Source organism: Serinus canaria, chromosome Z (assembly GCF_022539315.1).
Source record: "Serinus canaria isolate serCan28SL12 chromosome Z, serCan2020, whole genome shotgun sequence".
Classification (NCBI taxonomy): domain Eukaryota; kingdom Metazoa; phylum Chordata; class Aves; order Passeriformes; family Fringillidae; genus Serinus; species Serinus canaria.
In genome coordinates this window covers 37,346,366-37,371,169 of record NC_066343.1, presented here as the reverse complement: position 1 = coordinate 37,371,169, position 24,804 = coordinate 37,346,366, and the positions used below count along the sequence as shown (strand labels likewise).

General features: G+C 40.7%; 1 protein-coding gene across 1 annotated transcript in view; it reads left to right on the top strand.

Annotated features, from left to right (window-relative positions):
- The window catches only part of AOPEP (aminopeptidase O (putative)), a 579,142-nt gene extending 563,663 nt beyond the window's left edge, over positions 1-15,479 (top strand). Inside the window, exon 17 of the mRNA XM_050986949.1 lies at positions 15,459-15,479. The gene's annotated coding sequence lies outside the window, so the exon portion shown is untranslated. The remainder of the gene's footprint in view (positions 1-15,458) is intronic.
- Positions 15,480-24,804: the final 9,325 nt, after the last annotated feature.

The window sequence follows — 24,804 nt, the reverse complement described above, 5'->3', positions numbered from 1 at the left end:
TGTTTCAAAGTCATTTTTACACTTTATCCAACAGCATACGTCCTTCAGGTCCTCAGCTCTGTCCTGGGCCTTTACCTCCAGTTGCTATGGCCACTATCACCCAGCTGAAATGTTTCTTGTCTCCTCAGGATGTTCCCATTACCAGCTTATTGGCAGCTGTCCACTTGGAGTGAGGTAGGTTTGCTGGACCCCAATGCAAAGTAATTTTTAACTCATCTGTGCCTAGTGATATTATAAGTGAAGGATATATTTCTGTTAACTTCTCCTTTTCTCTTTGAGTTGACTGTTGGAAACTTTCAGTGTAGAATGTTGTCTAGAGATCATCCTGGTGTCAAAAGCTATTTTTGTGTTTAGGCTAACATAGGTCTTGACCAGTTTCCCTCACAAAGTCCTCTGCACCATTAAAACATGTATGGCAAATATTATTGGCAGCAAAGTGTTGAGTACTGCCTTTGTGGCCTTACTGTGGTAGGATGCATATCTGTCATGGGATTCACCGCTTGCCATACTCCAGTAAAATAGTGAAGGAAGCAAAATGTTGTAATAACCAGGACCTATGGCTGTAATCTACAACAAAAGTAATTTTGCTTTCTGGTCTTGTGTGAAAAAACAAAAGATTCTACACCAGTATACCTGTCCTCTCTAGCAAGATTTCTTCTAATTCCTTCCTGGAGTTGTTGCTCTGCAGCTATGTCATCAAAGTTCAACAAACTAGTTAGCTGTCAAAATTTACATATACTTTTCAATGTATATAGGAAGCTAAGACATCAGAAGACTGCAGTGTACTGGAGTGACAGGTAAACATTTGGTGGAAAGTTGTAAAATTATCTGAATAGGTACTGATGGTTGCTGTATGCCACTTGAGAAGGCAGTCGAGACTAGGTAGTTGTTATAAATCTGATCTTCATATGGCTTTGTATTAAGAACGACTGTCAAAGTTTATAGTGAATCTGTGTAGTTCACATGTGCTATTAGTAGAAATGTGTTTCCAAATGGAGAACAAAAGAAACAAAGGAAATTCTGGCTGTTTGATCCAATTAAGAATGTCAAGAGCTGTGTAGAGCTGCAGAGTTTCAATGTTCTGTACCCTTGGTTAGTGTATGGTATATGAAAGGAGGCAACCATAAAACAGTGATTGGCTGACATGGCCCTAAAATTTATACTAGAAATTACTGGATTAGTGGCGATGGTAACTGCAGGCAGGAAACTGCCACAGTGACATTTCATCTATGCAGCAAATAACTGGGGTCAAAGAGAAAGCACAAAGACCATATTCAGAAAGTATGTTCTTTTGTTGTGGGAAACAGCCTCAAATGCTTATTGTTTTGAACAAACCTTGAACAAAATGCTGGAAATTTAAACATATTCAAAAATTTCACAGGTCTGTGTGAGCCTTTCGGAAATAAAATGCCAGGGTGTTCTGGATTCATGAGATTACAGATACTGTAATCAACACAGAACTGCTTGGAAATGCTGCAATTCTGCAGCTGCTGTGTGACATGACTATAATCAACATGTTAAATTAGTGTTAAAACCGAGCTTGATATAACCTCTGTGTTTTCTCCAGCTTCACAGCAAGACTATGAAGGATGACCTAAAGGAGTGACTATGCAAAAAATCTAGATGCTATGAGCAACTTAAACAGAAGAAATCCCTCACTTTCTCTTGGCTGTTATTACAGTGAAGTTCTCATGTAGTTGTAAAAAGCTGACACTAAAAGTCTTGTCTTGTGAAGTACAGGTGTGTTGAGTTCTTTGGCAGAGAGCAGAAAAAGAATATTCATCTGATCTGCAGAAGTGCAGAATATCCAGACAGCTTACGTGAAACCTATATTATGTGCTGAATCTTACCACCTTCCTTCACTCAAGCTTTGGCCTGAATGACTCATTATGCTCTTGAATTTGTAGGCTGTAGCAGGCATGTAGTGTTAGTGAATATGGCCAAAGTGCCTGAGGACACAGAAAGAAGGAGTGGGAAAAAATAATTCCTGCCTGAATAAAAATGGAGCTTCAGTTTCACTTGTGTCAGTGTTGGATCAAAACTTCTGGGAAGTCTGAAAAGCCTGTTGTAGGTTTATCCACATGGATTCAATTCATACCATGTGCAGGGAGGTCCTTCCTCTCCTTTCATTTCAGTCTTCCACATCAGCAAAATGTCACAGTGCTTGACAGAGAAACTTAGTGGTTATTTTAACGGCTGCTGGGTAGGGAATTATTTTCTTGTATTGCAAATAACCAATTTCTAAATCTTGCTCTAGGAGTACATATGAAGATCTTAATAGAATGATAGAAAAATGTGGTCATTTATGGTACCAGCTATTAGGATAGTAATTTCAAGCTGTCAGTCAAGTTACAAGTGGTTGTTTGCTGGTGGAAAAAGGAAGTAGCAGTGGTGACAAGGAACTGACCACAGTTATTTTGGGTCATAGTTGATATGATGGGGTGAGGTCTAATACAGTCCCACAATGTCTAAACAGTTATGGCAAAAGAATTGGCTCATATACTGGAACGACTGCTTGTAGTATTCTTTAGTTGAAAGCAAGTTAGAGTAGTTAATTTGTTTTTTCAGGTGGTTGTTGCCATGAATTGTGGGTCTTCTATGCTTCAAGTAACATCAAATTCTTGGGAAGGTGCTGAATCAGAGCTCGCTGAAAGATGTAACCAGATACTCATGTACAACTAGGAGGGAAAATACCTCTGTAACTTTTTTGTATCTTCTTATAGAGTCAAAAGAGTTTTAAACCAGAAGGGATCATTAACTTCTTTCACAACCATTGAATTTAGTTTGTTCTTAATTTGTTCATTAAGAATACTACAGTACACGAACAACCTTCACTGTGCTTTATATAGTGTATAAATATATAGTCTGGATGAAAGGTCAGCCAGAACGACATGTGCATAAATAGCCTTCAGATGTTCATTATAATCAGCAAATCTTAGTATTTGAAGGCCAACCAATATTTCCCCATTATTTTGATGAATCAATAACACAAGATATGTGTAGAGCTATTCCATCAGTCATTTTTATTCGTCAGTCTACAGTGTCAAAACCAAAAAAAAAATGGCTTCCAGTAAACCAGTAAACTTTTAATTTTTTTGGTTTTGGAAAACAGGAGTAGAGGAATCCATGATGGGTTTGTATTTTCCAGACTCCGTACCACTGCCTTGCTTGGGTTTGAAATTGCCAAATAGCATTTCCAATGGGAACTCTAACACGGAGTACACCTTTCATGGCTGGATACTTTTCCTCTGTGAGATTTTAGAAATCTTTCAAGAAAGGGAAGAAACTTGTTGGAATATTAGGGGAAAACTGCTACTTTCAGTTTGTATTGGAGACTTTTTCTGGCAGCCATCTGAGTGGGCCAGTTCAGCACAATGAACGCAATGCACAAGGGGCTGGAGTCATTAATGGAATACTTTGTTACCTGTAGGGGTTTTCTTAGCCCTTTGAGGAAACTGGAAGATGCTTACTGACTCAGGGAGAGTCAGATGATAAAATTCTGTCACTGACAACTGAATTCTCTCTCTCTGAACACCTTTTATGTGCATCATACTGTCAAGAATTTAGCAGCTTATTGCTTTCTGCAGAGCTGCAGAGCACTCAAAAGAACTGTGAAAGTCAATGGAAGGATCATCTGGAAAATGTAAAATTCCTGCTAATTCCAAAAAAATGAAAAAAATAAATCTAGGAACCTCACTTTAGACATCCACTTAAGACCCTGATCTTCTTGGACATTAATCTGCTGTGCTTCAATTTCCATGTTATTATAGAAGTCCCTCACTTCATAGGTTTGGTATAAATGCAGTCTGTGAAGCACTCAAGTCTTATAATGAGAAGGAAAACAGAGAGACGTTCAAGAAACTCAGCACTTATGTCTTCAATGTTGTCTCTGAATTACGCAGAAGACACATGCTGAACACTGGGAATGGGACCCAGTGATGACTAGCAGCCCTTGCCATATCTTAAGGCACAGACACAAGTGACCCCATGTTTTGATATTCTTTATTTTAAAGAATTGAATCTGCGACTTCATTGTGAATTATTAGCCCTATATGTATGCACCACACACACAAAATAATGCATCCCTAATAGCTTTTATTTTCATCATCCTTGTAATCCTAACTTTAATCTGAGTTTTCTAAAATATTCCTTGTATTTCTATACCTCTCTTTTACTAGAAAACTGCTTGTGGTTCTTTTTTTTTACATAATAACATCTTTTATGTCTGAATCAGAGGAACAAGTATTTGTTTGAACACAACATACCTACCCTCCCTCCAGAATTGAAAAGAAAATCTAGGTCTTTGCATCCCATAGTATTATCCTGTCCTTACCTGCTCTGGTTCTCACTTCTGTGAGCCTTTATGGAAGAAGGCTTTTCACCCAGAGGGTGACTGGGACAGGCTCACCAGAGAAGTGAGGTCACCAGCCTGATAGAGCTCAAGAGGAATTTGGACAAAACTGTCAGGCACATTGTGTGACCCTTGGGGATATTGCTGTGCAGGGTCAGGAGTTGGACTCCATGATTCTTGCGGGTCCCTTCCAATGCAGTTTATTCTCTGATCCAGCTGACAATTATTTGGTATCTGCTTACTCCTGCACTATCCTTTTTTTCGGAGGATGTCCTGTCTGGTGTTTCAGTGAAGAGATTTCTCTGATAATATTAGTATTCACAAAAATTGCCTCATATAAAGCACAGGACACTACATTTTTTCCCCAATCCAGTGTGACTTGTATTCTCATTTTTTTCATGTAGATGGTACTTAAATTTGTCTTTTGTCTCACTTTAGGTCTATCAAATACTACAAGTCTTTGTCTTCTACCATAAAGGAAATCTCATAAAATTTTAATGGCTATCTTTCAGTATATTTCTTACTTCCAAGACACCGTTATGACCTTATTGGAATTTCCCTTCTTGAAGATATATCTATCAAAATTTTTGTTACATATAATCATCATGGCAAAAAATAAGAGGCTGTCTAGTTACAGTATGCATTTACAGTAACTGTAGGGACATGGCTGAAAGATCACACTTACCCATGTAAGCCTCAGGGTGCGAGATCCTCTTCCAAATGTCTCTTCATAAAACAAAGGAATTTTGCAGTGTGCAGCTCTCACAGCCCAAGTCACTAGGACATTTCTCATTGATTGCAAAGAAAATAAATTTGTAATGAAGCCAACAAATATCTAGCTCATGCATGTGCTATATTTGACATTTTATGCATTGTTTTGTACCAGTTCTTTATCTAGTTAATAGAAACCAAATACGGTGTCCTTGGGTGAAACATTAGACCAGGGCACTGCTGGGCTCTTCAGGATTTGCAGCTTCCAGATGTTTTTACACAACTGTTCGAAACTGAGATGTTGAGTGTATGGCTTTCATTTTGTTTTTCTACATTACGCTCTATTGCTCCTTTGTCTCCCTTCCTTTGTGTGGTATTTGAGATGTTTTAAGGTAAGGGTGTATATTGGCAATCCATTTTTATTGGGCCTCTGGATCCAATCAGTGCTGCTAGTCATTGAATGAACTTCTCCATTTACTAGTTTTTTATAAGCCTCTTTACACTGTCTGAGTAGTTGTGTCTTTTTTTGGCAAAAATATTTGACACTTGCTAGATTGAATGAAAAAGAAATTTTCAAATTAATTTGTGAACTCTGCTAATGAAAAGAAGTAATGTGAAAAAATAAATCACTGCTTTGAAAAGACCTCTATGTCATGTCTCATAAAAAAGCCTTCAGATGTTCTTTAGTACAAACTGTATTTATTTTTATTTGTCTTCCTAATATCTAATAATGAAGCTTTGTATTTATGTGCCTCATCTTCAAAGTGCTTTGAAAATATTTGTTAACTGAACATCTGCAGGATGGGATGTCCTTCTGCTACACAAAGTAGTCTTAAACGAGTGCAGCACAACTTTTCCACATGCCAGATTTTGGGAGGATGATTTTGCTTCAACCTTATCTACTATTTGCTTAAAGGTTTGCAGCATATTTTAGACATTCTTGGCTGTAGATTCAAACATACTATAGCAAAATAATGCATCTCTCGATGACACAAAAATTGAATTTGTTTCTTCTGTGTCTGGAGTTTTCTAAAATGTGCTACTTAGTTGCCTTAATATCAGAATCCTGTGAAATTCTAATGCAACACAAATATGCTCCACTCCATTTGAGTTTATGTACCATGTTCTTCCTTCACTGTGATAAATTTCTATTTTTACTGTTGTTTTAATTTTACCATCACACTCCAGTTAAAATAATTTAATGTATTTCCTGTTTTGTGACCTGGTCAAATTCATGTCTTCTACAAGAGTCACTTTGCCTGTATGGTGTTGAAGGAGAATTTCAAACGTGATAAGTGAGCACAACTGGTTGACTTTGTTGTAAACTGCTCCCTCCCAGGACCTTCGGTGTCTACACCTGAGGTGGAAATGTTTAGTATCTAAGAGGGCTATGCCCTGCTGCCATTGTGATTAGCCTGTGATTATCACATCCCATCCCCAGAGACAGAATGGTAACAGAGTTCTCCTCCATTCCCTGCCAGCAGAGCTAGCTATAAACTAGAAGTGACTTGGGGTAATCTTCTGTGATTTGCAGCAAATAGGAGAATAGTGCCAGGAAGCAAAGCAGCTCAAGAAGCCCATAGCATTCTCCACAGCATCTCCCATAGATCCCTGCACAGCAGTGGAGGTCAGGAGTAGCCTTCTGTATCAATGAGATCACACTGCTAAAAAAAAATAATTAATTGAACTGGTAATCAAGTGAATGCTTGCTCTTGGACTTTTTATTCATTGGGATCTCACATTAATCTTATATGCGTGTGAGTCTAGTTTGTTCCATGAAACTAACAAAGAAAAAACCCCTCCAAAACCTCAATTTCACACAGACTTTTCAAAAAAGAATATAATAATTCATCAAACTGAAATTTGGAGCTAAACTTTCATCTTCTGTCACTAAACAGTCATTTAGGGCCTGTTTGCCTGGCTTGAACCTATTTCATTTTTCTTCTTTCACTTCAATACTTTGGTAGTTGAAATTGGGAAATGGTGGATGAATGTGTTTTATGGGAAAGTTTAAAGGAAGGAGTTCATGTGCAGCATGTTATCAATCATGTCCTGTAAATATGATTACAGCATTTACACTGCTTCACATCAAAAGCCAAATGTTTTGTGATGTCTCCACCGTTGTAAACTTGAAGGAAACTTTTTAAAATTGTAGTGATCCCTCTCTGAAACTGAATGCCTGATGTCAGCAGTGAAAGCAGTAGCACTCTGATCTGAAAAAACTGGTAGCAGAGGGTGCAAATGCCAAGCTGCTGGTCAGTGCTGCAGCTGCCTAGGAAAGAACAGAGATTTGCCATCATCTCCAGATGCAATGAGGAAGTTGGCATCTTTCCACCTGTGCTTGTAATGGAATCAGTATGAGTGTCTTGCTACAGCATCTGTAGAGCCATCTGTCTTTAACCACTGACCCCCATTATCCTAGTAGGGTTAACTTTGAATGATCTCCTTGGGTGTTTTGTTTACAGAACCTGACTTCATTTTACTCAAATTTTACAATTATTGCAATTTTTTTTTATTTTTTTTTTTACTCGTATCAGAACAGAGCAAAAGTAAGTTTTTTCACATTGTGCCTGAGGACATGGATGTGAACAGAAAGACTGAGTTCGAATGTTTCGCTTGTTATTGAGATGAATTTAAGTGCAGCTATTTCTGGTTTACGTTTTTATCTAGTGCCACTATCACACATTGTGTGCTCCTGGCCAGTAGTTTTTTATGCAAGAAAAAGATCCTGAGGAGCACAGGGACTGAGCATGATTTATTTTTCCCTCATTAACCTGCTCATCAATTCTCCTGTCTAGGATTCTGGGTAATGTAGTCCACAGGGACTCTCCTTGGGATAAATGGCTCTAGATGGTTAATTTTGTTCTGCAAGAGATTATTTGAAAAAAGCCCTAGGCAGAGGAACCTAACACAATACTATTGCTCTCCAAAGAGTGGGCTGTGGGCCCACGCTGTCGGCAGAGGCTGCGTCTCAAAATGAGAGCCTGTGAGACCCTACATAGCAGGACTTGTGAGCACAGGGAGGTGGAACAAGGACATACACTGGAAAAGAAGTTTAGCCTCTGGGTGCTGGGATCTGGGATGCAGGAACAATGGGAACAAAAATGGTTGGTAACTAGGATTTCTGTTCTAAAGGAAATTCCAATGGTTTCAGACAAAGCTTATTTTAAAAGAGAATAAAATGCTAGCATGTTCCCATTAAACAAAAGCCTGTCAGGGTTTGATTACTGTGGTAGTATTTAAAAAATGGTTTAAATATTAGTGTTGTAGTTCTGTGGAACTTTGAAAATCAAATTAGTCTATATTATACATAATGTTCATAGTATGTAACTATTTAGCATTTTCTCTATGTAGATTACAGTGTTACATAAACTTTGTCACAGTCTGAGCAACTAAATCTTAACCAAAGTGGAGAAAAGAAGCTGTGTATTTCAAATGCCTCCTGATGAATTTGTGGGAGCCAACCTATTCCTGCAAAGCTTTCTCATACTGGCAAACTGGATATTATTAACTCATGTAAGGGCACATCAGCAGTTATGCTACTGTTGTGACCTAATGGAAGGAGTTCCTTTGCTCCCATCTGTAGAAGGTCAAGAGTTGTTCCAACAGCTTCATCCATCACTGTTGTGCTAAGTCCAGATATTCAAATCTATAGATCAGGATTTGGAATATTAGCAGGTTTTGTATTAATTTATTTCTTCAGTTTGCAAAACCAAAGTCATGAGTTCTAGGCAGTTTCTGTGGTATTGCTGGCTGATCAGACATCTGCTTCAGCCCTTCATTGCATCAGGGAGGAGGGGTCTTTTCTATTCTGCCTGTTTCTCCATACAACCAGTATTAAACTTGTTGCAGGTAGCACCAACATTGTCACAGGTAAAACAAAGCTATTGTAGCTGTTAAATTTTGAATAATCTCTAGAATAGCAAATTTTGGTGTACAATTCATGATGAGAATTTCCTGTAAATCATATTTCTTTTTTGATTTGCTCAGGGACACCTTGTTTCATCTCTTTGGGAACCAGCACCTGGATCCAGCAATTAGAAAACTGTGCAAACTCATATTTGTGGGGCCATGATGCTTTGGCCTCCTGACTTCTACCAAATCAGATATTTTGCACTCCTAGCAGGCAGAAGTGAGAGATCAATGCATCTGTCCTAACCTTTGGTTAGAAATAAACAGAAAGGGCAGAGATGGCAATAAACAATTGAATTAGCTTTTAACTTAGTCTCTGTAACAAATTAAGATAGTAGATGAGGACAACAGTTATTTTATCAACTACATGTTGATGAAGAAAAGGGAGGGTAGCCTGGATCTGCAATTGAAGCTCATGTTTGTGCTGGTAATTGCAAACTTGATGCCTTTTATTAAAGGGCTATATGCTAAAAGTGGCTATGATCTCACACAAAAGGCCAAAAGGTATCATTGAAATCTGTGCATCTGAAAAAATTGTCCAGTGTGTCTTTCTCCACAGAAGTAACTCTTTGTACTTGTATGTATCCACCAACAAGCATAGAACCCTTTACATGCGTATTTCAACCTGGGACATTTTATCAGGTCAGCAGGAGCAATGGCTGTGCTTGCCATCAGGAAGGGCAAGTCTCCCCTACTACGAGCACACCTGACCCACTATACATACTGACAGCGGTGAACAGCTGTCCTCCTGGGAAGAAGCAGCCATGCTGGGGAGCTTTGACCTGGCTGACAGCCTATGAAATGCAGTCCAACAGAAAAGGCACAGATTTCTCTATAGACAAAAAGATTTCTCTATAGACAAAATGTATCAATTGCCAGAGTGCTTTACATCATGTCTTATCATGTGTCCTGCTCCATGTCTGTCCAGAACTTTTAGGACACATCAGACCACCAAAGGTCAAACTTTCTCTCATCTCTCAACTGCTCAATATACTGCCAATGACCAACAAAATGTGGCTAAAGCTGGGGAAGGGATAATGGCACAAGAGACCTTTTCAAAAGGTTCAGCAACTTTAGCTGCTAGAAGATACACAGGGCATTTTGTAGCTTGAGAATTCATCTAGATTTGTCAGTGCTTCATTGTAGTCAGGAACAATGTCTGAAGTAAAGTGTCATTCCAGTTCCTTGGGTTATAGTGTTTTTTTTGTTTAAACCCTCTTTTTGCTTCTGTTTGACACTGTATGAGAAATTCAGTGGATCAAATAGGGATGGCTAGAGTAATTTCATGTGCTGTGGTGAACCATGCCCGTCCATCAGCTGTGGTGTTTGAGGGCTACAGAGCTCCCACAAGCACTGCATGAGGGTTTCAGGAATCCATAGTAGCCTCCTGTCTCGATGCAGCTGCACTTGGTGCTGCAGTTGGTTGATGTTTCCCATGAGGTATCTTAGTTATAACACTGCTACTGTGCTATGGAGTAATAGCTCTGACTTTTTACCAGTTCCAACCTACTAAGAGGAAGTTTCACAGAGTGAAAAGACCAACAAAGACAAGTCATATAGTTCCTTGTGCTTTTAGCTGATATTTTGGGAAGAAATTACTTCAAAGCATTTCACATTAAGTTTGTTCAGCCTTGAGCTCTAAGTATTTATTGTTCATGTTTCTGAGGTCCAGAGTGCTTAATCCCACTGCAAACCTTATCTGCTGGCTCACTGAAAGCCCTGTCTACTCCTCGGTGAAGAAGGGGCCCATGGAAGTGGCAGCCCTCTGCAGATCCATGGAGGTCTGCAGGGCTAGGTCCCAGCCTACCGCCCACCCACACTGCCCAGTGCTATTAGCCCTGATCTTCTGCTAGCCAGAAATTGCCATGAATCAGATTGGGGAGACTGCCACCAGCCAGGTTCCTGTGTAGCCAGATTTGTACACATGCTGTTGACTCTCTCCATACTTCCTGGGAAATCAACTCTGCACTGCAGTCATGACTCCTCTCAGTGCTTGACACAGGGTCTCCCAGTTGAGAAACAAACTAAAAGAAAGCAAAGCCCTCTGCCACCCCTGGCAGAGCTTTTTGGCTTTGTTACTACACCAGAAGCTGTCACTTGTAAATTCAGTGTCCTTCTGTAAGTCTGCTTAGAAGAATAATCTATTAACCTTCAAAACATAAACAAGTTTCAATCAAACTTCCAGAACTCTGTGAGAGAGCTTATCAGTAAGCATACAAATTAAGACCTCCAGAGAAGTATTTTCCCCTTCACTGGGAATTAAAACTCTCCTGCACCTGAAAGGAGACCTTTACTTCACGTTTTCTCCATAATCCTTTTATACCCATTGCTTCAGACAATGTTTACTCTTTTCTTACCATATCTATCTTGAAAGGCTGTCCTCTGCCATGCCTTCTGTTTATCATGCCTGATTTAGACCTAAATTTTTTGGCACAGGGAAAATATCTGTATCTGTAAAATGCCCAGTAAATTTATGGTGCTCTATAATTTATGATTTTAAATGCAGGACATATTTCAGTTTGGCATTCCAACTTATATTTTCAAAGCCATAAATAAAGTATTTATGAGCTTGAGGTCTTGAACATTTTATTTTTAACATGTTATACTTGAATGTTTAATTCAAGGATGGATAAATATTGAAGTTATGTGGACAGGACATAGTCCTTACTTTCTCCTTCTTCAAGTGATATTGAGGGGCCAATGCCCCCTTCGTTGCCAGAAAAGGGATATTATACTCTTCTTATGAGGATCCAGTGTACTATGTGTCACCAGGAAGAGTCAGCAATGATGGCTCCAGCTAAAAATGGCTTCAGAAAGAACAAACAATGATCCCCTTTCAAAAGCACTTGTGAACTAAGCTGATATGTAGAAATATTATTTTGATATAGCACAGAGTGGGTATGAATGTCAGTTTCTTAAGAAAATATTTGAGTGCTGTAGTTGCTCTCTCATCCCATATGGTTGTGCTTTTCAGCATGGTTTGACCTTGAAGCATTTTCCATTTATAAAAAATAATCCCTTAACAAAATCTTTTTTCAAAAAATATTAAATTCCTTTTGCAATTAACATGTGAGTCTCTGCTCCTGATATTTTCCTACTCAACTAATCTCTTGTTCTCAGTTCCCTTGCCCCCTTTCTCTGTTCTATGTGTATTTTATACCCACTGCTCTGAAATCTTCCTAACTGGTTTGAGAGTGTGGAAAGGTTAGACTGCCTTGTTGTTGCTCCAGAGGGTCTTGAGTTACCTGCTATGGCAGTGTATGAAATCTCACAGACCAGAGTCCCGCTGACAGTTTCCTGCTGCTTTTGCCTCTGTGAGACTGTCCTAAGTGCAGTCCTGGGCTGAGGATGGACATTGAGGTTATGTATAACATCATTATGAAAAAGAAAGATCCCTTTAAGCATTGGAATGTGTTCATGCAAAGTTCTCTGGGCCACCTGGTGAGGTCATTGAGGTTGGATGCTGGGAGCTCGGCTCACTCCTGCACCGACACTGGAAGCACAGCTGTGGACAGATCATCTTCTTCTGGAGGTGACATCCTGCAGGGCAGGTTAAACAGACACCCTGTCCAGCAGCCATGCAGATGGAGGCAAAAATGTGCTGAGACTTCTGGAAAGACAGGTAGACTTCTGGTAGACAGGTAGACAAGTCTCACTGTCACAGCCATAGACTAGAATGTTTGTTTATTAAATGTCTTTTTTGAGCATCACATTATTTTAACCATAGTCATGAAAATAAAAGAAGTTTGTCTTTCCACATATGTAACCTATTACTGAACCATAAAGATGCATTCTCATTCTACATCTACTTCTCTGGTGAATTTTTATAAGAGAGATGAGAACATAACAATCCATTAATCTCTTTTTTGTTACTGAGAAAATTACATGGCCATGATACATGGCTGATAAATTAATATATATTCTGAACTGGCCAATTTCTGCTGTGCAAGCAGTACATCCATGCTGTAATAAGTTACTAGATTCTGTTGTCCCCTGAACATCCTCTATGGATTATCTGTGGTGGTTTAATAAACCCAAATTAGTACATCTGTAACCTGTCACCATCCACTCTTAACCTTTCCATTCCATGTATGACCTTGAGACATAGAGGCACTTGGAGTGTCGTGATAACATTTCTCCTTTACAGCACTTCAGCATAAAATGGCTGGGTAATGCAAATTACTGGGGGATTTTGTTTGGAGTTTTGTTTTGAATTAGGCTTTGTCGTTGTTGTTTGTTTAAGGGGGTTGGTTTTTTGGTTTTTTGGGGGGTTTTGTTTGTTTTGGGTTTTTTTTTTTCCTTTTGCAAGTGCTCACTACATTGTTTAACACTGATTAATTCAGTGTTGCATGTGAATTAGTGCACCACTTTTTCACCTATAGCTTCTATTGCTCACTTGACAGGTAGAAGATGGTATTCAGTCCCCAGCTTGAAAGCCACCTTGAGAACAAGTACTTAATACCAGGAAAAAAAGTGATGTTGTTTTAGAATGATTAGTTAGGGGATACTTAAGACTAATATTTCTGAGGACTAGACAACAGCAGTGTAAGGAACAAATTATGGGTTTTGCCAGTTCCAAAAATCAAATTATAATGGATCACACCTTGTAAGTTTGTGCCATGAATCAACAGTTTGAAATTATATGAAAATGAAAGTCACATTATTTCTCTTTTTCTTTCTTTGAAATTCATGGCTGCATCTCAATTTTTAAAGTCTTATTTAAGTAGTCCATGCACAAGTCATATCAGTTGATTAGCTTCTCAAGGCTTTAAGAAAGAGGTTCCATATATGCTGAGGATCTAGAAAAAATAATGCAACAATCAATAGTGCAATCAACAAATTTAAAAAAATGAAAAAGCAAGTTTTAAAATACCTGAAAATACATCAGTAATCCAATTGATTTGATAAAAATCATGCATTCTTTTCATAATTATCTTTAAAAAAAGACAATATTTCTCTTCTTGCCAGTCTTTATGTATGTTCCAGCACCTTCTGGAATCGTTGGAACAATAGGAGATTGATTTCCCTCAACCTCAGAAAAGCTTTCATAAAGTCTTCAGCAAGGAAGATGAGAAGGCTAGAGCACAGCCAAGGAAGCTGCAGAGCCTGAGGGAAGAACAGAGCACTTAGGATAATTTCTGTGTACGTTTTTCCTATTCTTATTCATCCTACAACTGATTAACAGGTGGTGTCGAGCTAGAGAAGTGAGCTCTTATAAATCTGGGACCATTTAGAAGTTGCACTTTCACCAGGCTTAATTCAGAGGGAGAGTAAATATTTGAAGGATTTAGTATTAATTTGCCCTCAAAGTACAAAATAAAGGCCTGTGAAATACATCTCCAACTGAAAAACTATATCATTTAAGGCTGAAAATAGGTGAAAGCTAGATTTATAACAACAAAGATTCAGAAACAATACATTACTGAAAAATAAAATAATAAAAAATAGATATGAATGTGAACCTCCAGCATTCAATTCTGCATGATAAAGGTCCAATGACAGGGTTTTATCCTAGAAATTCCACTCTCACTGATTAATGGCAGACTTCCATGCATACTTTTAGCTCCCAAATTGTTCCTTTAGCTTCCCTGGGACTAAGCAGGTGTTAAAGTTTCTTCATATGCTTGAGGACTTCCAGAGTTTACACCAAGACAGGCTGTTGCCTTTCATTGTCAGATGGACTGAGACCCCACTGACTTGTCTAAGCACTGCTCAGACTGTAGATTACCAATATCTGCTTCTCGCCTCTGTGCAAGATTTTTTGCTTGACTAGCTGGCAGGACGAATATTGACCAGAGTGTCCAGGCTGTTTCAGATGCAGCTACCCACACATATTCCTGTCTCATCTAAGTGGACAGTTTTCTTCCCACCAGCTGTCATGAGAAGGCAGCTCATTAAACCAATGTTTAGCTCCTGGTCTTGAAAATTCTAAATTTCTGAACTCCAAATCACAACAAACCTGTGATAAAATCCTGTGGATATGATCAAAATTTCTGTAAGAGCTCGGAGTATTTAATCATGGTCTACAGTCCACCAGAAGTTTCTTTAGCTTTCCAAACATCATGGTCCAATATTACACCAGTATAGCTTCCTGCTAATCCTAATTGTGATCAGCGCTGGGAACAGTGATTACATATACCTTCAAATCTGTTTAAAAAGTCTCAGAGTTACTTCATAGTCAACAGAAATCAAAGGTATTCAGTGCCTTGATGTTGAGCATAGAAAGGTGTGTGAGTGAAGACCTACCCAACGTTGCCATCACTTTTGCTCCCTGTAAATGCCTGTGCAGAGACACCAGGGCTGTGTGAACACAGACCACAGCTCTGTCCACAAAGGCTTTACACAGAGTGCTGGAAGAACCAAGAAGCATAGGCAAAGTCATCAGGGATTCCCTCAACCCCTCTTCCCTCCCTCTCTCTGTGATTCCTTACAGGCCTTCTAGGTATAACAGCAACCATAAAAAATTAGGCTTCTTAAATGAGAGGAAAGATCACAGACTTGGATTCTTTTTTGAGTTTGCCCAACAACAGACATCGTCTGGCTAAACATCACCATGCAATAACTTAGATCAAAAAGAGAGCTTTATTTACTGTCTTCTCACATAAACACAGACTAAGAAAGAGCTATTTATGTACCACTAAAGCAGAAGCAGTACAAAGATAATTTAATCTAACATCAGAAAAAAAATTTCCACTCTCAGGAAAGCCTTTTTATAATTTTTCCTAGTTCAAAGTCCAGGAATCCTAATGTATTTCAGCAGCTAATAAAATTACTCTTTGGGGTTTTTAAAATTTTCAATTCATTGTGCTTATACATTCCAGGGACTAAAAGGACAAATGCATCAATGCTCTGAAAAAATGCTGTCTAAAATAGTGTCATTCCACCTGAAAACAAATTGACTGTAATATTACCTAGCTGTGATACACCAGACACTGAGGTGGTTCACAAAGAAGTCATTATACAGGTGTGGCAATTGCAGCACAATCTTGGTGAAGGTCGCCGAGCACAAACCTGTTTTCAGAGCAGCAGGGAAGTGTGCCCAGCAATGCTGTTACCAGGCTGGTTTATGTGTGCAAGTCTGCTTTGTTGCACAAAGAGATGAACAGGCAGCAGCATCTTAGCATCTGGGTATTGCTTTGTGTTCGGGTTTCTAAGACTGGCAGTGATAGGTTAATGAAAAATGCAAGATTAAATCCTAGTGTCCTGAGCCTGTCATGTCTATCAGCATATAATCTGCACCCTGCCTCTCAGTAAATACACTGATCATGTTGTGGAAAAGAGTACACATTATTTACTTTGCAAGAAAAATGTGATTTAATTTCTGAGATAACACATGATCTTCTGCTGTGAAACTTTTTCTAAAATGGTAAATGAACTTTGCAGGCTAGGGATAGAAGAGGAAGAGGCACACTGAAACAGAGGAAGGCAGGACACCAAGGTACACTTTCTGGAATAATGACCTAAAACCACCAGTGGTTCTAGAGCATGCCTGTGTACTGCTTGCTAGGCTGCCCAAAGTAGGAAGGTGACAATTTGTGGGATGCTGCTTGGATCAGAGGAAGGTGGGTGGTCCTTTATTTTTTGGGTTTTTTTGTGTGCCTTGTTTGAGATTTCCAGATGGCATCTCTGGGGTCTCAGTAGCTGCTGTCCTAGCAGACCAGGAGTGTGGACATGTTGAGGAGTCTCCAATTTCTTTTTAACTGCTGTCTTGGTAGTGTGACCTCCTTTCTGTACCTAACTCCTGTTTGCCCCTGGTTTTACTCCTACATTCATTCATGTTGAGCCAATGTAGGATATCTAGAGATAGGGACTCATCTCTCAGAAACTCTCTTTCACCTTGACACATTACTATTGCTCCTGCAGTTGTTATTGCCTCCCCTTTCTGCTGTACTGAACAACAAATAACAAGCACCAGGGAGTAGAAAGGGCCTTCTTACAGTTACATATTTTGGCCACACTGTAATGAGATGAACAGGAGAAATGTCTGAATACTGACCACCCCTGCAGGTGTTATGCAGGAGGGTGGATGCTGTTGTTTCTCTTAGTGTTGCTACAGCTCTTGTTCCCCAACAGGGCTATGTTGCCAATTTTTTAACTCCATCTGTTACACAGATCTCACTTCCTCTGTAAAATATACATTCGTGTATATACACGCATAATTATGTTCCCACAGTTCGCCTTTCTTCCTGCTCCTCCACAAAACCTGTGATGCTTTACCTGGCTAAAACTTGCTTGTTGGTCCACAGCTTAGCAAAAGCATTTGCTGAGGGCAGATTTCTGGTTGGCCTGGGGAGGACCTGCCATTCTCACGGTGGATAAACTGGTTGTGCTGCCCTCCTCCTGTGCCCACTCACTGGACTTGAGCTCCAGTTCCTCTGCAAAGGGGAGATGGAAACTGCTTAGGGGAAGAAGGACAACGAGCAGCACATCTTCCATGTCTAGTTAACTTGTGAAATACAGCTGTGTGCAATGAACACTAAGGAAACACTGGGATTCAAAATTCAGCAGCAGCAATGCAAATGTAGCACAACTGGAGAACAAATCAAGAGGAAAACACACCATCAAAACTTCCTTCACACCCCAAATATTTTTTGTTGTTGTTGCTTAATTACATTATGGTTTACAATTTTTTGCAGAGACCTTTTATATGGAGTCTCTACATGGATTATTGTTAGCGTGAGAATAACAGCACTTTGTTAATTACTAAGATTGGTTGCAGTAAGGCTTCTTTTGCTCACTATTTTTTAAGACTTTAGAGTTTTGCTCTGTATTATGTTTTGGGGTTTTTTTTTTGTATGAATAGCACCACATAAATATACCACAACCAGCCTGGCAAGGGCTGTAATTTGCTAATTGAATGTAAAATCATATTCAAATTGATAGCACTCTCCCTCCCTTTAGCTTGCCTCTGCATGCTCACTGGAATTTTGACTGTGAACCAGAGTTTGATGAAAAAATCTTCACTTCTCATGTTTGCGTCCTGCAAATGTTATGTCTTAAATCCCTCTTTTTTTCCACATGATTTCATGTGCTAGCAATTTGACTTAATGAGCAGCTACAATAAATGTACTGTATGGAAATATTGTTGTAAGTCTGCTAGAACATTCCCATGCTTAAACAAAGTGTTGCGTTGAAAGAGATATAAAATATATAATTACACTGAAGCCTTGAACAAAATCCCTCTTATTTCATTCTTACCCTTTTTTGGACAATGTGAGTAGTCCTTGTTTATGCCTTCTTTTTGAACAATATTGCTGAGCTTTTAAGCATCAGAGCTTTGCTTTCCCTATCATCATCTGTAGATGCTACTAAAATGTATAGGTTTCCTTGTGTATTGTTTGTTTTATTTGAAGGTCTGCCAAATTCCATGTGTACCAAAGTTATTTTAAAGAGTCTCAGATATGCCCATTGGTAATTTTATCTGAGAATTTAATTTACTAGAGGCAACAAACTAGCAGAGCCTAGAATTAAATCAATGAGATTTCCTCTCTGGTATATGTACAAATAAGTTAAACAGGCCTTCTCTGTTTCAGTACCATCCTGCTCTGTTTTTCTTGCCTACAAACGAAAAGCCACGTATGCAAGTGTACATTCCATGTATAAGGATTGATATTTGTTTTTTAATATGTTTTAGCTTCTTTACAAGCCACATCTTTCAAAGAATAAAGAAATAAGTTGGTGCTCACTTATAAACTAAAGAGATTAAGTCTGTCTTGTTCCCAGCCTCCAGGCTTTGGAGAAGTGTGTGTGTGCGTTTGCTGCATTTCAGGGAGTACCTCAGTGTCATTTGCAGGTCTCTACAAATGAGGTTTGGTGAGCTGCCATGCTTATGCTCTGCATTTTCCACTGATCTGCTAATGCTAGCAAGGATTTCTTTCCTGAACATGGGATCTCTCTATGAGCTGTGTTTTCTCTCCTGCATCCCAGTCTTCTCTTCCAAGGCACAGTGTAAGCACTACAAATCTCCCTGGCTGCAGTGTGTCACAGGGGACTGAATATGACATGGTCCTGCCTCATGAGCCATGAGACAACTGCATTTGCTGTCAGCTCATGCTGTCAACAGCGTTACCAAAATAGGAATACTTCCTGTTGACCCACATGTTTTGGTTTGTCAGACAGATATTTACGTTATTTCTAATGGAAATTTAACATTTTCTGCCTCAAGCAGACATTTTTATTGGTTGAGACTTCATTTTTCCTCCAAGAAGACATTGATTAGAATGTCTATCTATCTCTGAGCTATCACTGCTCTGCTCCCCCACCTAGTTAGTTTTAGATGTTGCTCCTGAAATTTATGCTAAACTACCTTTTTTTATCTCTGGGTTAGGGAGCTTATGTCTGCTTTTATCATTGTTTGCATCTTAGCATACTTCAGGAAAATATTTCCTTTCAGCATTGATTTTGCAGGGAGGCCTGGGCAGCCTACAAAAGGCAAGACGGGACATTTTGCATCAGTGATCAAAACCAGTTATTAGGTCCTTGCTCTTGACACCCTTGTTCATTGTTTTAAAAAATTGAGATAAATTATTCTCATAAAATATCTGTTATGCCAAGGGATTAGAAAGGACTGAAATCCCACAGGAAATGTTGGCAAGCCCCAGCCTGAACCTGGTCTGGCCTTCAACAAGGAATGCAGCATTGCACTGGGTCCTGGCTCACAAATACCTTTCCTGAGCAGACACACATGCTTTGAGGTCTCCTGCTTGCTTTACATGATAGCATCACAAACTCTCTCTCCTGAGCAGCTCCTGAGAATATTTTGAAAAACTTCTTCAGAATACTACTTCAAGCAGTTTGTAGCCCGTGCACAATAATAGCACTATCACACTGTTTTACAAGGCCATGATTTGGTTCCCTCCCTGGCATAAACCAGGAGAACTTTATTCTGGTAGTCCCTCCACTTGGTGACTGGCTTACTGCCTTGTAAAACAGCACGATGGGACTATTACTGCTGCAGGAAGGGACAGGCATCAGGAGAGCCAATTGGTTGACACCTCTTTTTCATTTAGCATAATATTTTTCTTCTCGGAAGTAACATATAAACCAAAACGTTTGGAACTGTAACACCTCATAATTTACTTTACCCCCACAATCCAAAATCAATTTTAATGTAGCTTGCTTAATTTATAACCAACCCATCTATACTCTTATTCCTTGTTTATGCACCACCATAAGCAAGGAGGACATGGCCACCACATACAGTGGAGGAGAACAAGGTGGCTATGCCGCCTGACTGGGAGCAGGAGCATTTGCATCAGATGGAGCAGTGGCTGGCAGGAGGGCTTGCAGCCCCCTGGCTTCCTGCAAGTCTATGTTGGCTGGAAAGGCATGTGACATTTCATAATACTGGCAGTGCTTTTCTAATACCCTCATGGGTCCTTCTGAAAAAAATTGTTCATTTACACCTGCAAGCCTTCTCCATGATAGGGAAATATTACTGTCCCTGTTTGACAAACAAGCATATTGGGCAGAGAGGGGCAAAGGCTAATGTTTGGCCACCAGCAACAGTAGCAATTCTGTGTACCAGCCCTTTGCTGTCAATTCTGCTTTGTCCCCATCCCAGACAGCATTAGGGTTCCTCTCCTAGTGATGTCCTACATGCCAGAGGGAACCTAGGAGGCTGCAAGAAGCTCTGAGCATTAAACAAGTTCAGCTGTAATGCCTGGGCAAGGCTGTGCTACCACTGCAGCACAAATACTTTCCCAACACCTTTATTTCCTTTTAAACTAGACGTACTTTGTGATAAAATTCCTCTTAAAAAAAAAAAAATTGCTTTCAGGAACTCAGAGCTAGTACTTCTGTGTGTGTAAAATTTCTGATTATTCTCTTCCTTTCACTTTTTAACATATTTAGCTTAGACCAATGAATTGTCAACCCAAAGCTGATCTGTTTGTAGGAAAAAGAACTCTCATCTGGAATAATGCCACCAGGGCTTAGTTCCTGGCTAATATGAACCTGATTAGCTTTATCTCCTCATAACAAATCAGACCCAGTCTCTGTAGAGGACATAAGGAACAGCACACATGGCAAAGAACAAAAGGGGAGAAGGAAACAGAGAAGGGGAACAAGAGGGGGCGGGAGGGGGGAGGTGAGGGGGAGGGGGCGAGGGCGGGGAGGGGAGGGCGGGGGCGGGGAGGGGGGGAGGGGAGGGGGGGGGAGGGGGAGGGGAGGGGGGAGGGAGGGGCGGGAGGGGAGGGACGGGGGAGGGAGAGGGGAGGGGAGGGAGGGGAGGGGAGTGGAGGAGGAAGGGGAGTGAGGAGGGGAGGGGAGGGGAGGGGAGGGGAGTGTTGGAGGGATGGGCGGGGAGGGGGAGGGGGTGGGCGGGGGCGGGAGGGCGAGGGCTGGGGAGGGGAGGGGAGGGAGGGAGGGGACGGGTGAGGTGAGGGGAGGGGAGGTAGGCGGGAGGAGGGAGGGGCGGGGCGGGGAGGGGAGGGGAGGGGAGGGGATGGAAGGGAGGTGGGCGTTACGGGAAAGGGGAACGGGAAAGGGAACATGGGAACTGCCCAGTGTAAGGTGCAATTGACAACTTTACCATTTACACCCATTTCCCTTTCCCTTTCCCTTTCCCTTTCCCTTTCCCTTTCCCTTTCTTTCTCCGTCCCAGTTGGGTTTTCTTAAGTCCAAATTCTGAGAGCATCTGCCTAGCACAAAGTCAGGGTACTGCTCCCACTGCTCAGATAGTGTCAGTCTTTGTCTAGAGCTTTCCCAGGAATCTAGATGGTGTGGAAATCCCCTGCAGGTGTGAAGGTTGTTTAGGTTTCATTTCCTTCTTTCATGCATCCTCTGACACAAGGGACCTTTAGGGGATGGGTCAATATTACTTTAACACAAGGGCATACTCCAGCAGTACCTGGCTGGTGTGGGTCCCAGAAGGCTACAGGGAGCAGTAGCAAAACAGAAGGTCTGCAGCCTGATACAAGCCTTGCTAGGACTAAGTCAAAACAACTTCTTTTTTTTCCCACCCTTAACCTGGCCTTGTACAGTTAATAAATAATAAACATCATACATCCTGGTGAATAGCATTTGCTCTTCTACTGTCCACATCTCCTTGCAAATTTGCCAAATTTCTTGCTAGCTGCATTTTCCCCCTAAACTACCCTCAAATTATTCCTTTTCCCTCCACTGAGCTGCCTAAAAGTTGCCTTGAAGGCACACTCAGTTACACATGTGAAGGCCTGTCACGAGGGTGGGATTGATCTTGTCAGTTCTCTTTTTAGCACTTACATTTCTGGTTTGAGTTGCTCCTAAGTGTTATTGCACTGATCACCGACTGCCTTTGAGCTGGGCACTACCCTGCTGTGCCCTGGTGACGCTCCCTTGCCTGATTTTGCAGTGGCAGGACGTGTCTCACCTGCCTGCTGCAATTCCTGCTGCGGCAGAGCAGAGTGAGCTGTGTGAGCCACAGTGGTTCACCTCCCCCTGCATCCCTGCAATCCCAATTACAGAGCTTATTGCAGTGGACACGAACAGCTGGACTGCGAATGGTGGTGGCTGAGAAGCAGGTCAGATCATCCCAACCCACCTCAGGTGCAGGGGTAATAACCTGCAGATTGGAGCATTAACCACAGCTAATTCCCATACAGGCTTGAGGCAGATGCTTTCAAGCATGCCAATGTGCTTCCAGCAGACCGAGACGAGTGTACCAGGAAAAAACGTGTGCATTCAATCTTGAAAATGGCCCAGTAGTTGTACAGCAGTAATTTAAATCCTTCCCAAGTCCCACCAGTCAGTTTCGCTGTTAAATCTGACCTGCTTGACATCTCTGCACTGTGACCCTGTTGAAGACATGCAAAATGTGATCCACTCTGAGGGCCGTGGGGTGGCAAGGCAGGGCTTCAGGCTGTGCTGTTCCCATCCTGTGGCAGCAGACTGGGAGTCTGGTGTGCCTCCTTGCAGTGGGAGTCCTGCTGTCCCCAGGGTGCTGCCAGGCTCTGCCACAGCAATGCCCGTGCCGCCAGCTGCAGGGCAGCCAGAGGAGGCTTGTGGGAGGATTCTGGGTTGTGTTGTCAATGTCAATATTTTTACAACAAAATGGAACTTTTTTATTTAAATTGTGGAATTCTTCTCTCTAAGGAAAGCATGGAAAAAATTACATGCGCTCACAGATTAAAATCTAAGAAGTGTATTCAAATTTCAGATCACTTCTTTTAGTACTTTTTTTTTCTTTTCATTTGAAGAAAACATTTTGTACTGAAGGGACAGTCTAGTTCCCGCTTGTTAGTGTTCCCAGTGCGCTGCGTGCATCTTGGCTGTATCTCAGAGAGACTCTTTAGAGTGCTGCTGACAGGATTTAAAGCTCACCAGTGCTGCTGGGCTGAGTTTAAAGCTTGGGCTCTAAAGCCAGAAGCTGTGGGGGCTGTCTGTGTTTGCATGCATAGTTAATCAGACATCGATTAACATCCTTAGCACAACAAATCCCTGTGGATCACAATTTAATGGATCCGTTCTGGGTCACAAGCATAGTGCGGTCCACTTGAGCTCACAGAGAACTGGCTTCTGACAGTGAAGTGGAATTGTTTCTTGTCGTTTCATCAGCGCTTCATACAAGTTTCCTGATTTTGTAAACACATTTGAGAGAGGGACCTTTTATGTATCAACCATTTTCTCAGCCATTCCCCCTCCACAATACAAACGTTGTTAACAACTTTTTTCTTTTTCTTCAGAGCTTTCAGTTAAATCCACAACTGATCATTTTGTTGGCCCAGTGCTCCTACTCTGCAAGATTGCACACCTGGAGATTTTTACAGGAGTTTTGTTTTAGTCTAATTCCCACGGGGTTTTGTACCCCTCTCTTAACAAAAATCAGAATAGCTTACATTCCTGCACCATGCTTTTCCTCCCAAAGGACCCTAAAACCATTTACAAACTATAAAAGCTGCTTTTTCTCTAAACAAAAATCACTTTACCCATCAGTAAAGTGCAGCCACCTGGAGAGGAGGGAGAGTGGAGAGCAGCAGCTGCTTAAAAAGTCCCAATATTGTTGCATTTTAAGCTGAAAAGTGGTAAGTACTAATGTCCAGCTGAATGTATGGCTGGCATTTCAGAAAGTAGGATGTAATTTTTCAAATTGTAATTTGACCTAGAGAGCATACCCAGCTCTTGCCCCAAGTACAAAGATACATTTAATTTTAGCATGCAGTCAAACAAGCAGCTTATGACTTATTATAAAGAAAACCAGGACCTCTGGCAGGAAATTATCTTAAAGTTATGCAGAAAGAAAGAATGAAGTGGATAATCACCTCCCAAGCACAACTGTGTAGTATTATTTCATGAAGGACTATGTGCTGAGCAATCTCAGGCTGTTTGTTTTTTAAGTCTGAGATAATTGCAGCCCAAGGGGATAGGCTGCAACAAGGATCTAGATGGCACGCAGAAAAATCATCTGTCTCATCATTGTCTGAATATACAAAAAATTACTGTAATAATGATGATGATGACGACGATGATGATGATGATAATAGCAGCAACAACAACAACGATAATAAAACCCCAACAGCAACCATTGATGATACAAATTAAACCAAGTTCATGTGAGCATGCTGGAGGCTGGTTTTCTTTGTTTTCAGAGATCACTTTTTGATGACTCAGAAGTGCTGAGCTCTACTATGGCAGGTTGTGTACTTGGGAACATATACATGAAACGTACAGAGAAAACAGTGTGTCTGGAGTTCTCCTGTGCATGTTACCCAGTTGCAGGTGATGTGCCAAAGGAGAAATCTATATGCATTTTAAAATGCTGAGACAAGAGTAAAGATTTTCAACAAGCACCCTACTGAGAAGGAGTTTCACAGAGGACATTTACCACTATGGAGACCAGGGAGATGTATGGC